At 41.8% G+C, this 22,217-nt stretch overlaps 1 protein-coding gene across 15 annotated transcripts in view; it reads right to left on the bottom strand.

The window, feature by feature from the left end:
• Apbb2 (amyloid beta precursor protein binding family B member 2) overlaps window positions 1-22,217 on the bottom strand; it is a 359,894-nt gene that overhangs the window by 335,754 nt on the left and 1,923 nt on the right. For 11 of the 15 annotated variants that reach the window (XM_023702786.1, XM_012517247.2, XM_023702779.1 and 8 more), the window contains exon 1: window positions 1,322-1,419. The exons of 1 other annotated variant lie outside the window; for it this stretch is intronic. The gene's annotated coding sequence lies outside the window, so the exon portion shown is untranslated. Of the gene's footprint in view, window positions 1-1,321; window positions 1,420-22,217 lie in introns of those variants that run through there. 3 more of the 15 variants (XM_012517243.2, XM_023702785.1, XM_023702782.1) reach the window with 2 other exon arrangements.

Raw genomic sequence — 22,217 nt, forward strand, 5'->3', positions numbered from 1 at the left:
ATTGCTTGGCCAATGTGCTCTCTGTGAAAGCCTGAGAGAATGTTTTCTCTCCATGTGGCTCTCCTTAGGCACACTCTGCATCATCGATCACTTTCCTCTTTGGCCCCATAATCTCCTTGATCAGAAAACTTGGGACACTACTGAATTACATGACGTTACAGTACAAGTTCTCATACGTCCTGAGTCTTAATTGACCTTGGAAGACTAAGGCCAAAACGTTGGCTTTCCTTGCAGCCCTCCTTTTTCTCTAATTTTGGTCCACAAACTTAGGTTATTAACCCTCCAGAAGAGAAGCTTATTGTTATTACCATACAACTTAGGCTGTTAAGCTTAACCTCACTATCTGTCGCATATCAAACATCTTAGGCATAATATGGAACATGTATTTTTCATCAAGTATTGATAGGTTGAACTTTAAGTCTTTATAAATGACAATCTTTTAAAGCCCCTGGGAAAACATATAAACCAGTATTTGACAATATGTTAACTCATTACATGATTTAATAGAAACAATCCACACTGTGTCCTCTTTCTTTCACATCTAAACTTCAATACTGAATCTAAGGGCATTCTCAGATAAGACACAAAGGGAACTATAAGAGCACAGCACCCCCCAGGATGGTCAGAAGCCTGAGAAGCCACTGGCTTCCACAGGATGAGGGACTTCCATAAGGAGAAGACAGTTATCTGGTTCCCACCTCACTACAGGAAGGCAGCTGCTTCGTCCAACTCATTCTCCTAGATCTCAAACAGGGGAGTCCCGCGAGCACAAATATTTCCTTGTATCTCCCAATGGGCCACACTGACCCACCCAAGGTCTCCTAGGATTCCACCCCTCCCATCTGTAAGTCCAGCGCAGGAGCTGGGCCACCTCTAGGAGGCTGATGAACTAATGCTTCCTTTGGACTGAAATTCCAGCTCTTCTCATGGAGCAGTTCAATTCCACTTCTCTTTTGTCTTCCCTGGACTACCCAGCATTCAGCTGAAGGCAATGGGCCCTTGAGAGTAAAAGTCCTTTCATCTCATGATGATGCTCACTTTTGGACAGATGTATTCTGAGTTAACAGGACAGGTGTGATCTTAAATAGGTGTCCTTCATCCAAAGAGGAAGAACATCAGTGACCAAACCTAATTCCATCAGGTCCACTAAAAATTTGTTTTCAGGGCCAGGGAGATGGCTCAGTGGAAGAAGTGCTTCCCTGGCGAGTGCAAGGGCCTGTGTTCAATCCCTGGTTCTGCCAAAAAATAAAAAATAAAAATAAATAAAAATTTGTTTTCAAATCTAATATAGGCCTTGTAGAAACAATGTAATCTGTCTTACCTTTCTGGTTGCTGAGACAATAACCAACACCCAAAGTTAAAGAAGGAAAGCTCACAGTTTCTTGAGGTTTCGGTTCATAATTGGCTGACTCCAAAGCAGGGTGACATCGCCGAGGAGAAGCAGTTCATGGTGGGCAGAAGTAGCAAAGTAACAAAGGACAATCACAGCTCTTTCTATCCCTTGTCTTCTACCCCAGCTACTCAGGGCAGGCAGCACTCACACCCTCAATCCTAGTGCTCTTGATCCTCACACTGCACCATGATTCAATTCCAGCGTCACACACGCTAGATCCAGCTCTCTTGCAAAAGCTCCACCCACCTATAACCTTTTGGGGACATTCAGACATAGCCCATAACAGTATCTAATATCTCCTTGGTAACATTGCACAGGTCTCCCTGAAATTCACCCACTTTCACTTAGCTTTTTCTAAATGTTTGTGCAGAGTCACTGAGGGAGACACAGAAGCCACAGCTCAAAGGTCCTTCGGCTTCGCTCCAGTCTTTCAGCTGCCTTCTGGGTCTCCTGCTCCCTTATCTCATGGAGTAGGGTAATAACAGGAGATGAAATGCAAGTGTGTTGATTATACTTTACTCATAACTCTTGATTTTAAGATATGTGATGGAGGAAATTGAAATGGGACTAAAATGTTTTCTGCACGTAAATGATCCTGAGAACTAATTATATATAATTTCTTCATTTTCTTTATTCATGAATGTGAATACCAGGTAAATTTCCTTTTAGGGTCAAATACCTTTTCTCTTATGACTCCATGCCTTTATATATAACCATAGTGCTCTCTCATTCCTCAAGAACTCTGCATTACTATTCTGATAGAAAGGGGACCTAAAACTTGTTTGAGTGGCTAGTATAATGTAAATACTTTGCCAGGAACTCATCACTTCCAAGTAGAATGAAAGTTCAGTAACCCTGTAACAAAAAAGAGGGAGCCCATTCTAAAACCTAGAAACTTCCAAAACACAGAACCATTCTAAAAAACAGAAAACTTCCCAAAGATTTTTCCCCCTGCAGCATCGCAGGGTACCAGGATGTCTGGGTTGAGCATAGGATCATGCCCCTGCAAGCAGAGTGAGACAGCTAGTCAACATCAAGAGCTGTCTCCTTTTAAGTCTGTACTTGGTCTCTTACCAGGGACTTCACTCCAGGCTTGCACTGCTCTCATCAAATCAAAACTGGCTGTCACGGTCACCAATGACCTCCACAATGCCAAAGCCAATGCTCAGTGTGCACCTTCACCCTCTGGATGGCTAACGTAAGCACATTCCATACACGCCTTCTAAAACCTCCTTTCTCTGGATATTCCTCCTACCTCGAAAACCATGCCTTCTCAGGTCTTCTTTTCCAGTCACCTTTCATCTCCCCTCACCCTTGCAATGCAGCCTATACCGGGATGGATCTGGCAACCAAGAGAGGTTATCTTTCAGTGTGGGACACTATGAATGGGAGATACTTACTCCAGAGCTCTCTAGGGAATGAGTGAGGCTTTGCCAAACCTGCATCACCATTCTACTGCCCAATCCTGCTTCTGCCACCTTCTATTCAGATACTGATCTCAAATAAACATCTCATTTCTCAAACTTAGCCACAGCCACCACTTCTGCATAAATCAACCAAAGGCAGTTCCTCCACTTGAATATAATCTTATTGAGGCAGGGATTTTGTGTCATTGAATCCTCAAAGCCTGAAACAGTACTTGGTACAAAACAGGAAATGGATGGAAATACTGAAAGAAAGGATGAGAGATTGCCCAAGGCACTGATTATCTGAACACATAAACCAGTCCCTGGATACCACTAATGCACCTTAACATAGCATTATCTGTCACAGAGTAAAAGGAACACACACTACAAGGAAACTATGCTCAAGCTCTCTAAAGTGCACCTGCACGCTGAATTTGGAGTCTTTAAAAATAGAGTACAATCTTCCCAAGGCTCATTCCAGAACTTCCCACTAACACTTTAAACCTCAAGTTCTACCACCAAGAGGGGTTCAGCTCTACTGTTTAAGATATAGTATACCCTTCAATCACTGCAACATCTTATATGTTAATTCTTTTTCTTTTTTTTTATGTATTTAGTACAGGGTCTACAGGGTCTCACTATGGAGATCGGACTCATAGTGATCCTCCTGTTTTCAGCCTCCCAAGTGCTGGGATTACAGGCACACGCCACCACACCCAGTCTCAATGGCTGTCTCAGCATGCCCCAGGGACAAGGGCTGGGGACCAGCACCCTGGGGATCTACACTGTGCTCTGCCTAAGCAGGCACTTTTATATGTTAATTCTTGATTCCCATTAAAGAGCAACTCTGGCTTCTCAGACCCAAATGAAGCTGACTTCTATGTGTATACATACCTTGTGCCAATTCAAGAATGTGAGGTCTGATTACAAAGTAATAAAGCTGGGAGTTTTGTACACATTTGGCTTATACAATCAGTTTCATCTTTTTATATATCACTGCATGATGAGATTCTGTGTAAAAATGTAAAGTCATACTAATACTAAAAAAAAAATAGTTTTCCCCAAAACTACTAAAGCTACTATCATTTTACTGGTGTGTAACCATTCAAAACACTATAAGACAAATGATTTCAGAATGATTTTCATGTTGACAACACAGGAATGTCTCACACAGATGTACCTGAAATATTTTATAACCATAAATATGAGTAACAGCAACTTGCCAGGAGACCTATCTAATTTCATCAGCATTTGAAACTACATCTTTTACCAAATCAGCCTCCGGGCATGAGTGCAATAAGATAACATTAATTAAAATAGATAAACCATCCAGGAGTAGCATGGCCTATACTACGTTTATTTATTTATTTTTTTTTTTTAAGAGCAGAAATTAAACTAAAAATAGTGATTGCTATTTTGCCAGCTACAAAGCTAGGTCTTACATAGTGCCTGAAGCTACACTTGTACCAGGCTTTCTCCAAGGTAGGATAATAATTAGCATTCTAGTCACTCATCTGGTATGCACCTAACTTGGCAGGGCTTGTATGCATGTGCACTCAGCAACCAAGCGCTTCAGTTCTCTGCTGTCTGCCTTTACACAGAACCTAAGAAGTTCCAAAGTACACGGCCCGCACCGGCCCTGCCTCCAGGAGCACTGAGTCCGGGCGTGGTGGCGCACGCCTGCAATCCCAGTGCTGGGAGGCTTGAAAACAGGCGGATCACCACAAGTCCAAGCTGTATCGTGAGACCTTGCACAAAATACATAAAAAAACAAAAAACAAAAACAAAAAAAAAACAAAGAAAGAAGTTCCAAAGCACATCATGTCAGCCCTTACCACTATGCCAACAACGGTAACCTACAACAGTGAAGGGTCTATTTAATTCCAAAGAGACCCCTATTACTGTCACTGCTGAAGTTTAAACTCCTCATTTGGAAACAGATTATTGCGGACCATAAATAAAGCATCAGCATTACTATTATTACTAGTTATCATCACTGCCTTAGCCCTGACATGATCTCACCGGTATTCACAGGACCCTACCAAACACACAGTGACTGAGAACCTTGCTCAAGGCCAGCCCTGGACTCTATACGCCATGAACTGGATGAGGGTACTATTTATGCTTTGAGAATTATTACAAATATAAACAAATACTTAAGTTACATGGAAACAAAGGACCCAATTTACCACTAAAATTCATAGCTTCAGCAAATGCATAAGAACCATGTGAATCATCAATGTGAGAATGCTATTTTGGATCCTAGATTTAATTCAAGTATTAGCACCCATCTAACCACAGTACAGAAACAAAATTAGGTGAGAGATGAGCTTCAACTAGAACTTTCTTTCTCCTGATGAAATGAGGACAGGATAAAATAGGATCTCAGATAACAGAAGGCAGCAGTTCCTTACTTTCTAAATACATACAACAATATAATAACTATCAAAATGCTAGGACTTCAGGGAATATTTTCTAAATTATACTTCATTATATCTTGTGCTTTCTACTACAATGAAATAATAGATTAATAAGCATTTTTAATTGAAGGAACAGCTGTATGAATAAATAATTATCATATATACATATATTACTGATTAATATATATTACTGACTCAAACTAAAAGCATGTCAACAGAAATCACATGCACACAGGATAAAATTGAATTTAATGACTGTGTTCTGTGAAGTCAGAGTGCTTGGTTATATGAAAGCCATCAAGTACTGTCCACGTTATCCTAGACAAGTTATTCAGCTTCAGAGACCCCCTTTCTTCACTTGCAAAAGGGAGGAAATTATAATATTATTGCAAAAGTATCTTATGTAGGAATACTTTATTGCAATATTACCTATGTAACATAGTCACTGTAAGAATTAAATGACCAACATGTGTCTACGTATGAGTCACACTCAAACTTTAAAGTATCATCCAAGTACTTATTATTAAATCAAGATTTTTAAAATGTAAACTGAATGATCCTTCAGTGATGCTCTCATTCATTACTATGACATGAAATTATCTGATCATAGCTTAGCATCTTTTACAATCCACAGCTTCCCTTATAATAAAGGATAAATTGATCCATATGTATGTGTATATTTTTTTCCTAAATGTTATCCCCAACAGAATGAAAATCATTAGTGTTTACCTCTTTGTAGTATTTACACAAAGGAGTTTAGACTTTACATTACAGCCAGTTTTAAATTAGAATTTCATTCAATTCACATGAAAGTGCCTATAAACAATGATGGGTGCTTTTAATTATGTATCTTTACATTCTAGGGGAACATTTGGAGGATGGCTTCTAGAAAAGAAAATCTAAGAGACAAAAAAGAAAAACCTAATTTCAGCCAATTAGCAGGCTCTGCTATCAACAAGGTGAGGAAAAAAGAAACAAAGAGAAAATAGATTCTAGAGCAATTTCAGAAGAATGGCTATTCCTGTTACAACCTCCCTGTACAAGAAAACAATCTTAAAGGGCAGAAAAGGTTCCAGCTGTGGCATCTATTACAGACTGAATGTTTGTGTCCCACCCCAACTAGGATGTTAAAATTCTAATCCCAGCACAATGGCAATAGGACATAGGGTGCTGGGAAGTGTTCAGATGATGAGAGTGAAGCCCTGAAGAGTGTGATTAATATCTTTAATTTTTTAAAAATCATAATAATCAGATCACTCTTTGTCATGACAATAGCCAGTGTGGGAACAGCTGTCTGTGAACCAGAAAATACAACCTTAACCAGCCAGTGCCACCACCTGGGACTTCTCAGAAAACAAATCAGCCAAATTGACCAAAATTAATGCTAAGGCACCCAGTCTACAGCACTGCGTTACACGAGTGTGCAAAGGCTAAGACAGCACCTGTGAGCATGGCAGTGGTGCACTAACCATGGCAGGGAACACGAGAGCTGCGAACCACACAGAGCAGACGGAACGTGAACCGGGACAACCACTTTGGAGACCGTGTGAAAGTAAAACAACCTACACATGCCTTTCACTTCAGCAACCCTGGCTTTAAAACTACATCAAACAAATACATGAAGATTTACAAATGAAAGATTCAAAAATAATATACTAGGAAAACACAGCCAAAAATCTGGAGACATAATGTAGATAAGCTAAATATATTCAATAATGAATTACTACACAAAATGGAAAAGTATGAAGTACTACCACTCACAGCGGGGATGACAGCACCGGAAACAGTCAACAAGAAGAGCACACACTAGTTCAAAAGAGGAGAAATTCAACTTCAGTGATAAAGATAGGAGAATTCAGAAGGGGACAAGAGGAAAGACACAAGAGGGATGAAAATGTTCTCCTTCCCAGGTAATGGCCACACAGGGAAATACATTTGGAAAATTACATGAAACTATGCACTTGAGATGTTACATAAAGCCTTACAGCATCATAATGATGGCAAATCTCCATTCCAACAAAACAAGCAATTGCTATTCTGGTAACACAACCTCACTCCAAAAATCAAGCAATAAAGCCACTTAACAAATCAGTGCTCAGGAAAAGTAAATATATGTATCAGAAAGAGACTAGTACTGGTTCATTTCATCAAGCACCTTCATCAGAAGTGGAGGACCAGCTTTCACTGGCTCTGCTGGTTTGATTTATTTACTTATTTTTGACTCTGCTGTCTTTAGGTCTTCTCTTAGAAGAATCTTCTCATTCATCAAGGACAAAGCAATTGAGACAATTAATAAAAGGAAGACATTTCTGGATCAATTTAACTCTCCCTAGGGAGGTGCTTGGCAGGGACCTAGTGGTGTCAGCTCCCACCAAGAGGTCACAGGCACTGTGCCAACAGTAGCCTTATACACCTCAGGATGGAAAATGCCCAGACTGATAAAATACCCCACTCACAGGCCCAGACAACAGAGGAGGAGGAGCCTGGAAAGCTCACACCACATGTGTTTTCCTTTTTTGTCCACTTAAGTCTATAAACAGCTTCCCGAACTCCCTCTTATTAACATCTGTGTGTATTGCATGATCAAGCCATGCTGCTGGGTTATGAATAATCTGCTACTGCATAATTCCTCTGCTCAACTTGGAATCCACTGGCAACATCAAAAGCTGTTAAATTATTTTTAAAGTTTATGTCTATGCATTTATTTCTCGGTATTTCTCCACAACCCTCCTTAAAAATAACACTAAGAGTAAAGAAAGATAGTTGCATGTACTTAACTAATTTTCAGCAAGGGTACCATGATGGCACAATGGAGAAAGTATAGTGTCTTCAATAAAGAGTGATGCGAAAACTAGATTTCCATGGACAAGAATGACAGGCCTCCATTTGAACACAAAAATTAACTCAAGGGGCTGGGGAGCTGGCTCAGTAGAATAAGCACTTCCCTGGCAAGTGTAAAGGCCTGAGTTCAATCCCTGGTTCCGCAAAAAAAAAAAAAAATTAACTCGAATTGGATCAAAAATCTAACATAGATGTGAAACTTAAAATTTTTAGACAAGAACATAGAGGAAAAGCTCCTTCACATTGACCTAGCAATGATCATGGACAAACGCAGCTGCAGTAAAAATTACAAACACAATTACCTTAAGGCTATGTGTATACAGTGTATATGAAACAGAAGAAATTATTTAAATTTGTATATCACCCGAGGACTCTGGCTATCACCCACAAGATATCTCATTATGTGCACTGAGACAGCAACTGAGACTGAGTGTGGTGGCACACACCTGTAATCCCAACATCTGGCAGGCTGAAAACAGGAGGATCACTGTGAGTCCTATCTGTGTAGTGAGACCCTGTAGACCCTGTTCTAAAATACTTTTTTAAAAAAAGATATCTCACTATGAATATACAAATACTCCCTCCAAAAAATCTAAAATCTGAAACCAAGCATTTCGAGCAAGAGATTGTCTGCAGAACTGTCACGTGACCCAGCTCTCCCTCTTCTGGCCTCCTACCCAAAGGAAATAAAATCACCAGTTTGTGAAGGCGTCTGCACCCTGAGTTTGCTGTAAACATTACTCACAGTAGGCAACATATAGAAGTACTCTAAGCATCCACCAACAAATGAATACAGAAATTGGGTACACATACATGATGCAGTGTTACTCAGCCTAAAAAAAAAAAGGAGATCCCTCCACTTGCTGCAGTACAGACGATACCAGAAGACATCAGGTGAAATAAGCCAGAAGCTAACAAAGTTACTGCACGATCTTATCTGCATGCGGAGTGTTCAAGTAAGTCAAATACAGAAAATAAAAGTGGTCACCAAAAGTGGATGGTAACGGCGGGAGAAAAAGGGAAAATGTAGGTTACAAGTTATAAAGCAGCAAACATGTGGTATGAGAACGCCTAGAGATCCAATATACAAAGAGGGCTATAGTTAATAAGGTATACTATAGTTGGACTTCCTGCTATGTGAGTAGACTGTAGCTGGTTTTAGTACAAAAACAGAACAAAAATTTGGTGTGTAAGATACAATGGAAATGTTAATATGCTCCACTGATCACTTTACTCTCTATCTGTATCCGATAACATTATGTTGCATACCTCACACATCCACAATTAATTTAATTAAAAAAAATTAAAAGAGGACAGTTCTCATCAATGCTAGCCACTAGGGTGGCCAGTCTGAGAACTGCAGGTGACTGTACTCCTGATGTGCTGGGTGGTCCAGACTCAGACACATCAATGCAATGATCAAGGTATCACAGGGACTATCTATGCCCCAAATGCCCACAAAACTCATCAATTTATCAGAAATGATGAACTGAGTGAAGTCATTTTTCCCATGGTTCATTTGTAGCCATGTCATTCTACCGCCACCATTATAAACCTATAATGCACAAAACAGAATCAAGCACACATAATGAGATATCTTATGGGTGACAGCCAAAGTCCTGTGGTTGATATACAAATCTAAATAATTTCTTCTGTTTCATATACAAAACAGTTAACCATGTTGAATCAAAACTCAAGTTTCTGACAACAGAGATCACACTGTTGACACACAGAAGGGTCTTCAGGGGTGTCACTCTCTCATGAGGCAGAGAACAGTACTGGTAAGGCAGAGTCTCGCCAGAGAGGCCCAATGACAGCTATTCCTCAAGAAGGTCACCAGACCTCTTGGTTATCAACCTTAATGCATGTTCTCAATGAACACTTAAGATTTTCTGCCTAAGAAACTGGACTTGACTTATCAGTTTAAAAACCAAAACCTGTTGTGCTCTAGTCTCAGTCTGACTTCATAAATTATTGTTTCAATAGGCCTTTCCAGATAACCAAAGTATATTTATTTGAATACTCTACCTTGAAAACATTTTTGTCTACTAACTAACCCACCAGTGAAACAGGAGAAGATGAGGACGAGCTGGGGAGAAGACCAAATGGGGAAGTGGAATCCACCAGAGGGCAGGGCCTCTCAGCACTCACTGCTTGTTAACTCCTACAAGATTCTCAACAACCACAACTGTCTAAGTGGGGGAAGGGGGGATTAGTCCCCAGTTCCTCAATGAACCAAACTGAGCAATATAAAGGGTAGGTGACTTACACAGAGACAGTGACAAAGCTAGGATCTGAAGCAATGATTACAGAGCACCAGGCCCCCCTTCAGCCCCCACACCATGGTCCTCCCACTGGTACTGTCCAGCTCCCCACTTGGGAGCCTGGGACTCCCCAAGGCTACTTTCTTCAGTGAGCTAAACACACTGCTGCATGGAGGCTGCAGTTTTCTGCGTCGTCATTACTTCCACAGGTCGCCTAGGACCCAGCGGGATACAGAAGCACTGTCGCTGTCAGGACTGCAAGTGTCTGAACAACACAACACAGCCTTAGGCAGGTGGAGGAGTAGAGATGGGGGAGAAAGACACACACCCAGGGGTGCACAAGGTGGGAAACGGTAGTGTGTGTATGATTAGTGACACAAATAAAAATAGAACTAACTACAATGAAGAAGAGAAGATACACTTCAGAACATCTAGAGCCCTTCTATGCTCACGGGTAGTCTCTACTCTTCGGAATACAGCATTCGTATAATTGATGTGACTTTTTCAGAGAGAGAGAGATGTGTGTGTACGCAGATATGTAAGTGCATACATTTGAAGGGTTATTGAGGTCCCTGTTAACAATGAGACCTCTAGGTAAGACGAAGAGACAATGGGGCATTTGTACTTAATACTTAAAACAATCCTCTCTATTGAGAAATAAGTAAGATAAAACCTAAGAAATTCTCTTAAGTTTTGAATGATAATTACTACAGTTTAATGTAGATCCTGTTTTTTAGGTTAAATTTACTTTTGATTTACTTAAAGATCTGACCCTCCTGGTCACACCAGGAGTATGTCAAGGGACAATGTATGTCCCTTGACATACATTTTCACTGACCTTCAAGACAGTATCGACACACCTAGGTGGCCCCTGAACCTCAAGGCCACTTACAGATCCTTCAGCCTTCTCCCCACCCTGGCCAGGCAGGGCCCTCCATTCCTCCCAGTGACTGTCATGGCCCCAAGCCTCCAGTTCCAGTTCACCCTCTCCCTCGTGCTCACAGAGCAGCCTCATCTTCCAGTCCTCTAGAGTATGTCAGGCATCTCAAGAGTGCGATCCAAGGTTGAACTCCCCACGGAAGCCTGCCCACTCTGTGTAAATTCGGAGCAGCCTCCACCTGAGGCCTGCAGAGTCTTCCCTCACTCTGCCACACTCCACAGCCAACTGCTGCCACCCTTGTCCGAGTCTCCCCTATCTGTCAACCCAGATGACAGCCAGAGTCTCTGCACCAATCTCCCCACTATCTACCCCCCAGCAGCCCTAAAACCTCTTCTCACCACATCTGCCAGGTGACACTTGCAAAATGTACCCTCAGCTATAACTCTCCAGTGGCTTCACATCTTCCTCGGTGACCATAATAGTCACCACCTCCATCTGATTCCATCTACTCCTCTCCTCCTTCACCCTATCCCAATACGCTGAAGTCCCCCCACCCTTTGCCCCAACTCGCCCAGCCAGGGCATCCCCCCTCACCTTTTAGGTGAAGTCCTCCTTCTCCCCACAGCCGACCCATATTCCATCCCCTGTCGAGCTGTTCCGCACAGCACTGAGCACTCTGCAAGGCCGACTGCACGTGCCGGTTGGTCACTGTCTGCAGTCCTGCTGCTGCCTTCGGGTTGCACAGGTGTCTATGGTGTCCACTTCCATTTCCCCAGCACCTCGTTGGCCCTTGGTAAATGCACGCTGGATGGACAGACCAACCTCTGTCTAGCTCTTCCTATCACCAACATTTTAAACTTACTTAATAAAAAATCAGTGATCACCATTATGCTGTTCTGTCCTGACTTTTTCCAGCCACTGCTAATGGAGTGACACCCATGAGCCCCCCTCATCTGCCTACTGTGTCCTCTGCTGGCCAGGGCTGCCCTGCAGTTGAAGGCCTGGCTCTTCCTTTACTGCAAGTTCAAGGAGGCCCAAAGGCTCTATCCCAAGTGTTAACAATTACTTTCTCCAAATGTTGAAATTACTAGTGATGCATAATTTTGATTTTATTTTTGCCTGCATCTTGTCACAACAAGTACATTTTCCGTTCATAACCAGAAAGACCACAACTGGAAGACCTCCCTTCAGAAATAAAAATAAAAGTAGATGGGACCATTTCCAAAATCATGCATTTTGCCACAGCCCTTAAATGTGAGGCCCAAGGATTCCCAAGGCCACGTGTGACCTTTCCTGCCTGTGAATACCTGCTGGCTGAAGTGGTAATACCAGGCTGAGGACATAGACCGGCAGTCACTAGACCATTTGAAGACAATTAACCACAAACCAGAACCACATTCAAATTAAGATACAGGTGGTTACCAGATTTAAAAACAAAATCGTGTTGACTCAACACACTGGGTATTTTCATTTTGCTTAATCAACAATCTGTACACATCTTAGAGCCAATGTCTGTCCTATTTTAATACTTCTCCCTCTCAATTTAAACAATGCACATTTTTTTTTTTTTTTTTTAACTTCCTATGCACAAATGGTGTAAGGCTGCACGGACCTGAAGGTGTCACATTTATCCAAGTCCACAGGAAACACTGAATTCAACTACACACATTATGTGGGCCTTCCTAACCTTTGCCTTCTGACAACAAGGACAAGAGTGATAACATCACTTAAAGCCAATACTTCTGAGGACTGACACTGAATAAGGACTGACCTAAGCACTTGGAGTCACTCTGTACTCATTTAATGCTTCAAAAGCCAGTGATCCCTACTTAAAAATGAAACCACAGAAGCACAGAGAAATCAAGCAAGTAGCAAAAGGTGACACAGCAATAAGCAGCAGGACATGATGAGTTTTGGCCCAGGACATTCTCTTACACCACTGTAGCCATTGTCTCCTGGAGTGACTGATGGATGTCTTCTCTATTTGAAGAACCTGCTTTCACTTGTCTGTACTGCTCTATTTGTCCTTTGCTGCCCAGAAAACTCCTACTCAGCCTTCAAAGTCCCATTTTAAGAGGCTGGGGACATAGCTCAATAGAATAAGCACTTGCCTAGCAAGCGCAGGGTCCTGAGTTCAATCCCCTATACTGCAAAAAAAAAAAAAAGAAAAAAGAAAAAAGAAAGATCACCTATTTTAAGGAAATCTTTCCTGATGCTCCCAAAAGAATCATGGTCTACCTTTTATCTCATATATTTTGTTGATGTACTATTGTTGTAGGCAGCTGAATTAGACAGAAATGTTATAGGCAGTCAGACAGGGCCAGGTCCTCAAGGAGACAATATGGAAGACAAAGTGACTGAAATTTGGAAAAGACAGACACTCCCATATGGGCCACACCTCAAAACAAAAGAGGTAATATACAGCTACATACTTCCCTAGGGATGGGCATCAGGGATTGATATTCTAAATAGGTATCAATCACCTTGAAGGAGCCCAAATGAGTCACTAGCCCAACCACAATAGGGAGAGACCCTGTCCCACTTGCTATGTGACTTGCTTCTTCATTTGGTTCTGGACTCAATCAATTTTACCTGAGCAATGGTGCTTGTAATTTCATTGGTTGACCATAGTTTTGTCCCACCTCACACCCACCTAAGCAAGTTCCCATGTCTTCTCCACCACCTTAGACCTGCCTCACTGCACGGTTTCCCTCTATAAAAGTCCCTGGAAGAGACTGCTTCCTGGGGACCACCCACTCGGGGGTCCCCCTCCTGTCCTTCTCTCAGACAGGAGCTTTCTTTCCCTCAATAAACATATCCTGCTCCATTTGTTCCTAAAATTCATTCTTCGGTTTTAGAGAACACGAACTCAACCCAGGTACCTTTTAGGTTGGGAGATCATTTTTCCCTTATATCATTTGGAGGTCATCCACCCGATATCGGTTTTTGTTCCCTGTGTCACTATTTCAGTAACATGTAAATAAATACATCTCTGCTGATTTGACCGTGAGTTCTATGTGGAAAACAGCTGTGTATAATTCATGTCTGAATTAATAATCAAAACAAAGAGTTTGCAAGTTTGAGATCCTCAGGGTGATTCATATAACAATATAATAACAGTCATTAAGTGCTTAGAATTGCAGGCACTTTAAGCTTTAAATATTTTAGCTCACCGATCCTTACAATAGGCGTATGGAAGAAGGTCCCAGCCTGGTCACCATTTTGCAGGTGAAGAAGCAAGACAGTTGCAAACATTGTCCTTATCCACAATCAGTGCTAGTGACAACCAGAACGTGAACACGGTGCCAACGCCCGCAGCTCGCGCTCACTGCCTCCCAGTACACATCTCCAAGGTCCAGGACAAAGGCTGGCACTAGTTCGGCCCATAAAGACGCCACATGCATGCATCTTTCACATTAACAGAGAGGAAAATCACCTGCAGGACTTACGAGGATGGGCTCCTGTCCACCTGGGACGACTGCTGTGGCCATAACAAAAACTATAGACGCAAAGACACACTGGGCAACTTAAAACAACACAACAGTCTTCTCTGGCAAGGCTGGAGGCTCAAAATCTGAAATCAAAGTGTTGACAGGGCAAGCTTCTTCAAAAAACTATAGGGAAAGCCCGTTCTTGCTCTCCTGGTACCTGGTGGCCCGGGCATGCCCAGTTCTGCTTCCACGTGCACACTGCATGCACCTGCGGACCTGCGCCTCTGTCCCCCTGCAGCCTTCTCCCTGTGTTAGCATCCAAATCTCCTCTTCTCATAAGGACATGGAGCACAGTGGACTCAGGGCCCACCCTGCTCCAGCAGGATCTCACCTTAACACAATCTGATCTGCAAAAAACCTTTTTCCCAATAAAGTCACAGATATTAGAAATTAGGACTTTCAGGCAGTCAGCTTTGGTGAAACATAATTCAACCTATTACAAACACCTCATCAAAACATGACTCCAGAGACACAGACAAGTGACTCAGTTTCTGCAGTCCAAATAAATGAGTGGCTAAAGGTTTGAGGTTTCAAGGTTTCCTTATACACAAGGTAATCAGAACACAACCAAAATACAGATACACTTTAAATAAATGAGAAAACTTCGTTATAAAAAAAGTATCTCTCTGGAATGGAAGCCAGCTGATATGTCAAAAAATTCGAAGTGAATACTTATAACCCACTTACCCTCTCATGCTGCTAATTTATCATGCATGCTCCCCCGCCTGCATTTCTCCCAGTAAGGCAATGTCTTCAAATTCTGACCAATGAACGATAATTAAGTGATATGGTCACAACCCATAACCACTGATACTTGATTTGTTAAACAATTCGTGACCCTTGGGGCCTACAGCTAACACATGACACACAAACTACAAATGTTTTCACTTACTGGCTCAGTTTCCCTCTTGCTTCTGGATGGCGCTTGATGCCAGCTGAGGTTGTCAGTACAAGGAAGCCAAACGGGAGGGAAGCAGACTACAGTGCCAGCAAATCTTGGACTGGTCACTTCACAGTTGTCTGGGGTCCACAACAAGGTTCCCAGCTCTGTGGTCATCTGTGATTTCAGAGTCACCAATGTACCCATGTGTCACCACCACACTTAAAAACTGGAGGGCAACTTTTGGACACCATCAAAGAACCTCTATAAGTCTATGACACTGCAGACAACTCTCAAGGGTATCAGCCAGGTGGTCACGTGCACCCAAGTCAGTGGCAAGAAAAGAGAAATAGCTCAAATTTTTATTAATCTGATAAACATTAGTCCTGAAGGAAAAATGTAAATGAAGTACACAATTACCCAAGTAAAAGAGTGTGACTCAAACACTTGTAATGGCAGATGCCCTATCCTTCCACAGCGCCACATTCACGCATCCACTTTTCATCAGCTGTACTGCACCCATCTTCACATCAGGAGAAACACCATTCTCCAGGCGCTGGCCTCACGCTTTCTCCATATGCCAAGAAAGCAACCAGAAATTTGTACAACAGACTGAGAATTGTTATTCAACCCACTGCTCTGATGGAGACCACTATGTAGCAGCTCTGAGCAAGGCTTAAACTAACCAACTGGCTTTCCACGTTTACTTGTGAGTCTCTCCAAAGCAGAGGCAGTGAGCCGTGCACTCTGAGTAAGTGAACCTCTGGGAGTTACTGGTCTCAGCTGAGGCCAGTAATGGTGGGTGAAGCCAGGATTCCTCAAAGGACAGGACAAGGCCACAGTAAGGACACCTGACTCCAACCTCAATTAACAGGATAAAGACTTTAGCTACAGGCATCTCACTCCTGAGCAGAGACCCTCCTGGAGGTAACACAGTTCTCCTAATTGGCATAATATCTTACTTGGAGAAGTCCTTGAGCAGTCCCCACCTTTCTTCAATATTCCCCCTCCCTTATTTTAATAAATAAATAAATAAAGCTGTCCAGAGAAGATCTTTGTCTTAGCCCCCACAGAATCTCAAGGTTTTTTTTTAATTTTTAGTAAGTTTTTTCCCCATAATTTTATTGAGAAACAAATAGCAATGAGACAGTTTCAAATCAAATTGGTAGGACAGTTTCAATAATTAACACATTGCATACATTCTTCCTAGTGGTTAATTGCTGTACAAGATGCAGACATGATATTCTATTTACAAGCACTATTAGAACAAATCCCTCTATTCATTAAGAGAATGTAACTATATATCTATCCTAGCCACTTTGAATACACAGATACACAATGGACATTCATCTGTATACCCTTTTTTTTGTTAAGTTCCGTTATTTGAATATTATAGGTGTGTAAACTCAGCACAATATTCTAAAAGAGTCCAGTAGTCCATAATAATATTGGGTCTTCCGCTTCATTGGCAATGTCAGAAATTGTTGACCTGAGGCCCCTACAGCTCAACATAACACCATGGCTTTACTTCTTATATTTCTTTTTTATATTTTTCTGCTGGGTGGTTAAGACCAAGGTAAAGCAGGACCTATGCAACAAGAGTTGTAGCTTTTGGATCTGATAAGGTCAGTGAAATCCCCTCAGGATTTATGCTAAGATCCTGTACCTCAGACTGTAGAACCTTTGTGAGTGTCAGCCATGTGGATGAGTCACAGCCACTGCTTGGCCAATGTGCTCTCTGTGAAAGCCTGAGAGAATGTTTTCTCTCCATGTGACTCTCCTTAGGCACACTCTACATCATCGATCACTTTCCTCTTTGGCCCCATAATCTCCTTGATCAGAAAATTGGGGACACTACCGAGTTACATGACATTACAGTACAAGTTCTCATATGTCTTGGGTCTTAATTGACCTTGGAAGGCTAGGGCCAAAATGTTGGCTTTCCTTGCGGCCCTCCTTTTTCTCTAATTTTGGTCCACAAACTTAGGTTGTTAACCCTCCAGAAGAGAAGCTTATTGTTATTACCATACAACCTAGGCTGTTAAGCTTAACTTTACTATCTGTCTGAATATCAACATCTTAGGCATAACATGGAACAGGTATTTTTCATCAAGTATTGATATGTTGAGAATCTCGAATTCTGTTAGAGGGTTTGATCCTCCTTAAGCCAAAATTAAACCACTTGACTCATTTAAGCCTTCGCTATACACTGGTTTGGGAGACTGGGGGCCTGAGCAGGTCACAATAACTAAGGGATGATATTCACACATTATTGCTCCAGGCTTGCTCTGAAATGACTTCTTGGGCTAACACAGATATTGAATCTGATGAATCCATGAGACCTGCCGCACCTGGATGATGACGGACACCACAGGAGCTCCACTTAAGTATCACCAAGGTGTGACGCCTAAGTCCTCATAGATCACAGCACAAAGTTGGGCAAAGTAATCACAGTGGAGTCATGATATTTACTAAAGTCAAATGCTTGATCTGAAATTAGATTTGCAGTCCTGCACACCATCAATTAACCTGACCCAAACTGAAGAGGAAGTACTATAAGGTTATTCCAAAGGACAATTCAACAATTTATAAGGAATTAATTGACCTATTAAGAAAAAAATAAATAAAGCTACAGACTTATTCTGCAAAATGACCACAATCAACATGGGCTAATTTAACAAGGAAACTTCTATCTCACTAATACTCTACATTAAAATGCAATTTTCAGACTAATATATTTACAGAACATTTTTGAGACTGCCAGTTCTTCTCCCCTGGTAGCTGGAGCTCACCCTTTGTAATTATACTAAGCACAATCTCAGGAAAGAATGCTCAATGATTACATAAATACCTGATTTGCTGTTAAAGAAAATAGCACAATACCAGTTACACTCTTTAAATCTACAGATTACACAGAAGAAACTTTCTGTGTTTCAAAACACAATCAGAAAAAAAAAAAAAAATGCAAAAGCAGCTACAATTACTACCAAATATAGTAACTGCTTCTGAAATGATCTTTATCACCGTGGTCAACGCTTAAGTCACTTACTTCCTGGGGAATTCCTGCAATGGAATAGCTCCTGTATGTTAAGAAAATTGTGCGTGTGTGTGTGTGTGTGTGTGTGTGTGTGTGTGTGTTCATATTAACCAAGTGCTTTCTCCCTTGGAAGCTCTGCCCCTATAATCCTCCACTCCAGTTCGCCACCTGTCCTGCTGTGTGCCCTGGGACAACCTTGGTGAGTCTCAGCTTCCACATCTGTACTTAAAGCCTGGATCACATCTTGCTCATAGAGACAGAGGTCAATCCATGGGCAGCACTCATCAGAGCAATAGCAGTTTCACTTAAGTGCTCAATAAATGTGCACCCTAATGACCTTCTAAGGTCCTCCTACAAATGAGGAAAACGACTTGTTAAGGGTTACTAAGGTGATCAAATGTGACCGAGCATCTGATAGGTTCTGGCCCTAGTATGAATTGTTAAATCATTACAGTGGTCATCTAATATGGCTGAAGCCTTTAAAACAAAAGCCCATCTTCCCCAAGACCACCTCCCAACTTCTCCAACTCAGCCCGAGGTACAGTTTCCTTTCACCCTTCCTTCCACCTCAGGGAAGACCCCCCCCCCATCAGCTCCTCAGGTGTATCTAAACATCCCCTCCAAACTCCACCCCTGGCAAAGGCCATAAAAGCCTCAGCCTCCCTTTGTTCCAGTCAAGAGAATTTCTCATCTTCCCCACATTCTCTCCATGTCCTCAAAGATAATGAAGCCCTTTTCCCTTTTTCCTTCTGCCTGTTTCTCTGCTGCTCAGAGTACCTGAAAAAACTTATCAGCATCAAAGCTTCAAGTCTGCAAGCCTGTCCAGTTATAATATATGGTATCAAACACAAAAGACAGTCATCTATATTCTCTGAAAATAATAAAAGGGAGCATAACAAAAAAAATCAAAACATGCAATTGAATAAAAGGCATATTATAATTCTTTCACCTTCAATTTTTTTAAAGAACCTCTTTTTTAAAATGTTTTAATCCTGCTGGGAGTGGTGGTGCATATCTGTAATCCCAGCATGTGGGAGGCTGAGGCAGGAGAATCATTGTATTTTTTTTTATGCATTTGGTACAGGACCTCACTAGGCACCTTGACTCCCGTTTTTACCCTCCCCAGCATTGGGATCAAAGGTGTGCCCCACCATACCTGGTCTCAGTGGCTGGTTGAGTGCGCCCAGAGGCAGGGCCGGGGTGGCATTTGGTGCCCACAATCGAACCCTGGTCCCTGTGCTTGCATAAGCAAACACTTAGTCCACTGAGCTATTTTGCTGGCCCAAAAAATAAAGTTTTAATCCTAAATAATATGTAAATTTTCTTTTTTAAATAAAGGATCATTTTCTGTAGGACAATAACAAATGTGAAGTTAATTTAGAAGGCTTCTTCATCCTAAAGACCATTTCAAAAATAGAAAATCAAGGAAGTACAGCATCTTGAGCACTGCTCAACATAGCAAGCATGTCCACACGGTACCACAGCAAACCCTCCCAACAGCGCAGCCAGGTCCGAACCCACATCAGTACTCTACAGATGGAGAATCTGTGGCCCAGGAAGAAAAGTCACTTACCCGGACACCCACCAATACTCACCTCTCCCAGAGGAGGACCCAGCTGTGCATCAAGCCCAGCTGTGCATCTGGAGCCCTAGCTTTCTTTAGAACAACATGGATAAAACTCAGGCTTCCTACTCCCTTAGTTTTAGGTGTGCATCCAACAGAGCAAGTGAGGAAGGTGCCACCATTTTTGAGGATGTCCCAGTAGTGGTTCTTTTTAACCAAACCACTTCTCAAAGAAGTCAGCAATAAACATGGCCATAAATAAGCCCCGCTGAATTCATACCCAATTCACAGCTCCAAGCTAGTCTGGATGAGTGTTATTTTTGTGCAAAAAGAAGTTTTAAAAAACAAGAACTCGGAGTCAGGTTCAGGTGAGGGGCACCCCTACCCTTGGAGCTGCCCAGTCAGCAGCAGATGACTCCAGGCTAGCACACCCTTTCAGGAGTTTCAGCCAAGGGAAAATTAGTTCCTCCTATCTGTTTCATCTTTTTTAAGTGTGTGATTCCATGCATTAAGTCCCTTCACACTGTACAACAGCCACCATCACCCATCTTCCAAATTTCTCTCTCCACCTGAAACTCCACACCCTTAAGCAACAGTTTCCCATTGCCCCTAGCTCCAGCCCCTACTGGGCAACGTGCACTCTACTTTCTGCCACTGTGAATACGGTCCCCATACTGCATCTAAGCGGAACCACACAATACCTGACCTCTGGGGACTGGCTTATGTCTCTTAGCATCACGCCCGTTCTCTTATTCCCAATTCCTCTCCTTGTGGAAACACAATCCTGAATGTACATCCTTTAGATGAAACAGAAATGAATGAATGACTTTCCCCTTTTATGCAAGGTTATCAGGATACAAAAGCACTAAAGAAGCTTACAGAAGAAGACAGAAAGCCACAGGAATGGTGTGGCTACGTTGATTCCCAAGGAATCACTGTCTTCCTATGTATCCATCTTCTCCTAACGTATGCAAACCAAGTTTACATCCTCACTTCACACTGCAGCATTCAAGGGTAGCATCACATTCTTGACTTTAACCACCTCTTAAAATGATGCATTGCCAAGCCTTCCAAAATTACCTTTCAAAATCAACACTAAGGAAAACTAAAGTTGCTTTAATGAAAATCTGTATGCCCTAAATTCTCCTATCATATCTGTAAGGAAAAAGTGCCTGAGGTGTCACTCTGATAGAAAGTGCTCCTGGTGAGATGGCCCTGTATTAAGAGTCGGTGCTACAGAAAGAATATAATGCTTTCACAAATGTTCATACAGAAAGAAATGCTAAGGCAAATGTTACATAAACTCTGACACAGCCATCTATCCCACTATTACCCCTCAATAGAAAACAACACAACAGCTTCTAATGAAAATCCTGTTTTCTTTACAGGAAATAAAGATAATAATGCCACAAATCAACATTCTCCTCTGCTTTGGGCTTTTTTGTTTTTTATTGTTTTTTTCTTGCACTCCACATGTTCTCAGAATCAAGAGGGGAAAAAAGATAAAAATTCAATGAGACACATCGTATTTTTGTTTCATGCATCTACTTGGAGCTTGTAAAAATAACAGCAGGATCTAGTGCTTGTAAAGGAAAATGATTTAAATTAAAATAAAACTCAAGTCAGCAGGAGATGACTTTGATCATGAGACAATGATACTTAAGTTGACAGAATGCAAGACTTCCTTTATTTATTTTAGTAGAAATAACCTCAAGTTCTGGAAAAAGACATTTTTAGAAAATGACACTGACCCAATTGCTAAGTCTCATGAAGAAGAGCAATGAGTGTGAATTGTGTTGCACCACTGCTCACATATTTTCTGCTTAAATTGCTGGAATTCCTTTTACCTGAATGTAGGCCATTTTGTCTTCTGGACGTGGAGACCCTGCCCCTAGGAACAGTATCGAACATCTTATGCCAGGGTTCCCATCACTTTGGAAAGAGTACAAACAGTATAAAAACAGGGTATTTCAACCAGGGGGATCCAAAAGCACCAGCCACTCTATATTTGAGGCCCACATTCCTAAAACTACAAGGAACC

Source organism: Octodon degus, unplaced genomic scaffold (assembly GCF_000260255.1).
Source record: "Octodon degus isolate 3935 unplaced genomic scaffold, OctDeg1.0 scaffold00158, whole genome shotgun sequence".
NCBI classification, from domain to species: Eukaryota; Metazoa; Chordata; class Mammalia; order Rodentia; family Octodontidae; genus Octodon; species Octodon degus.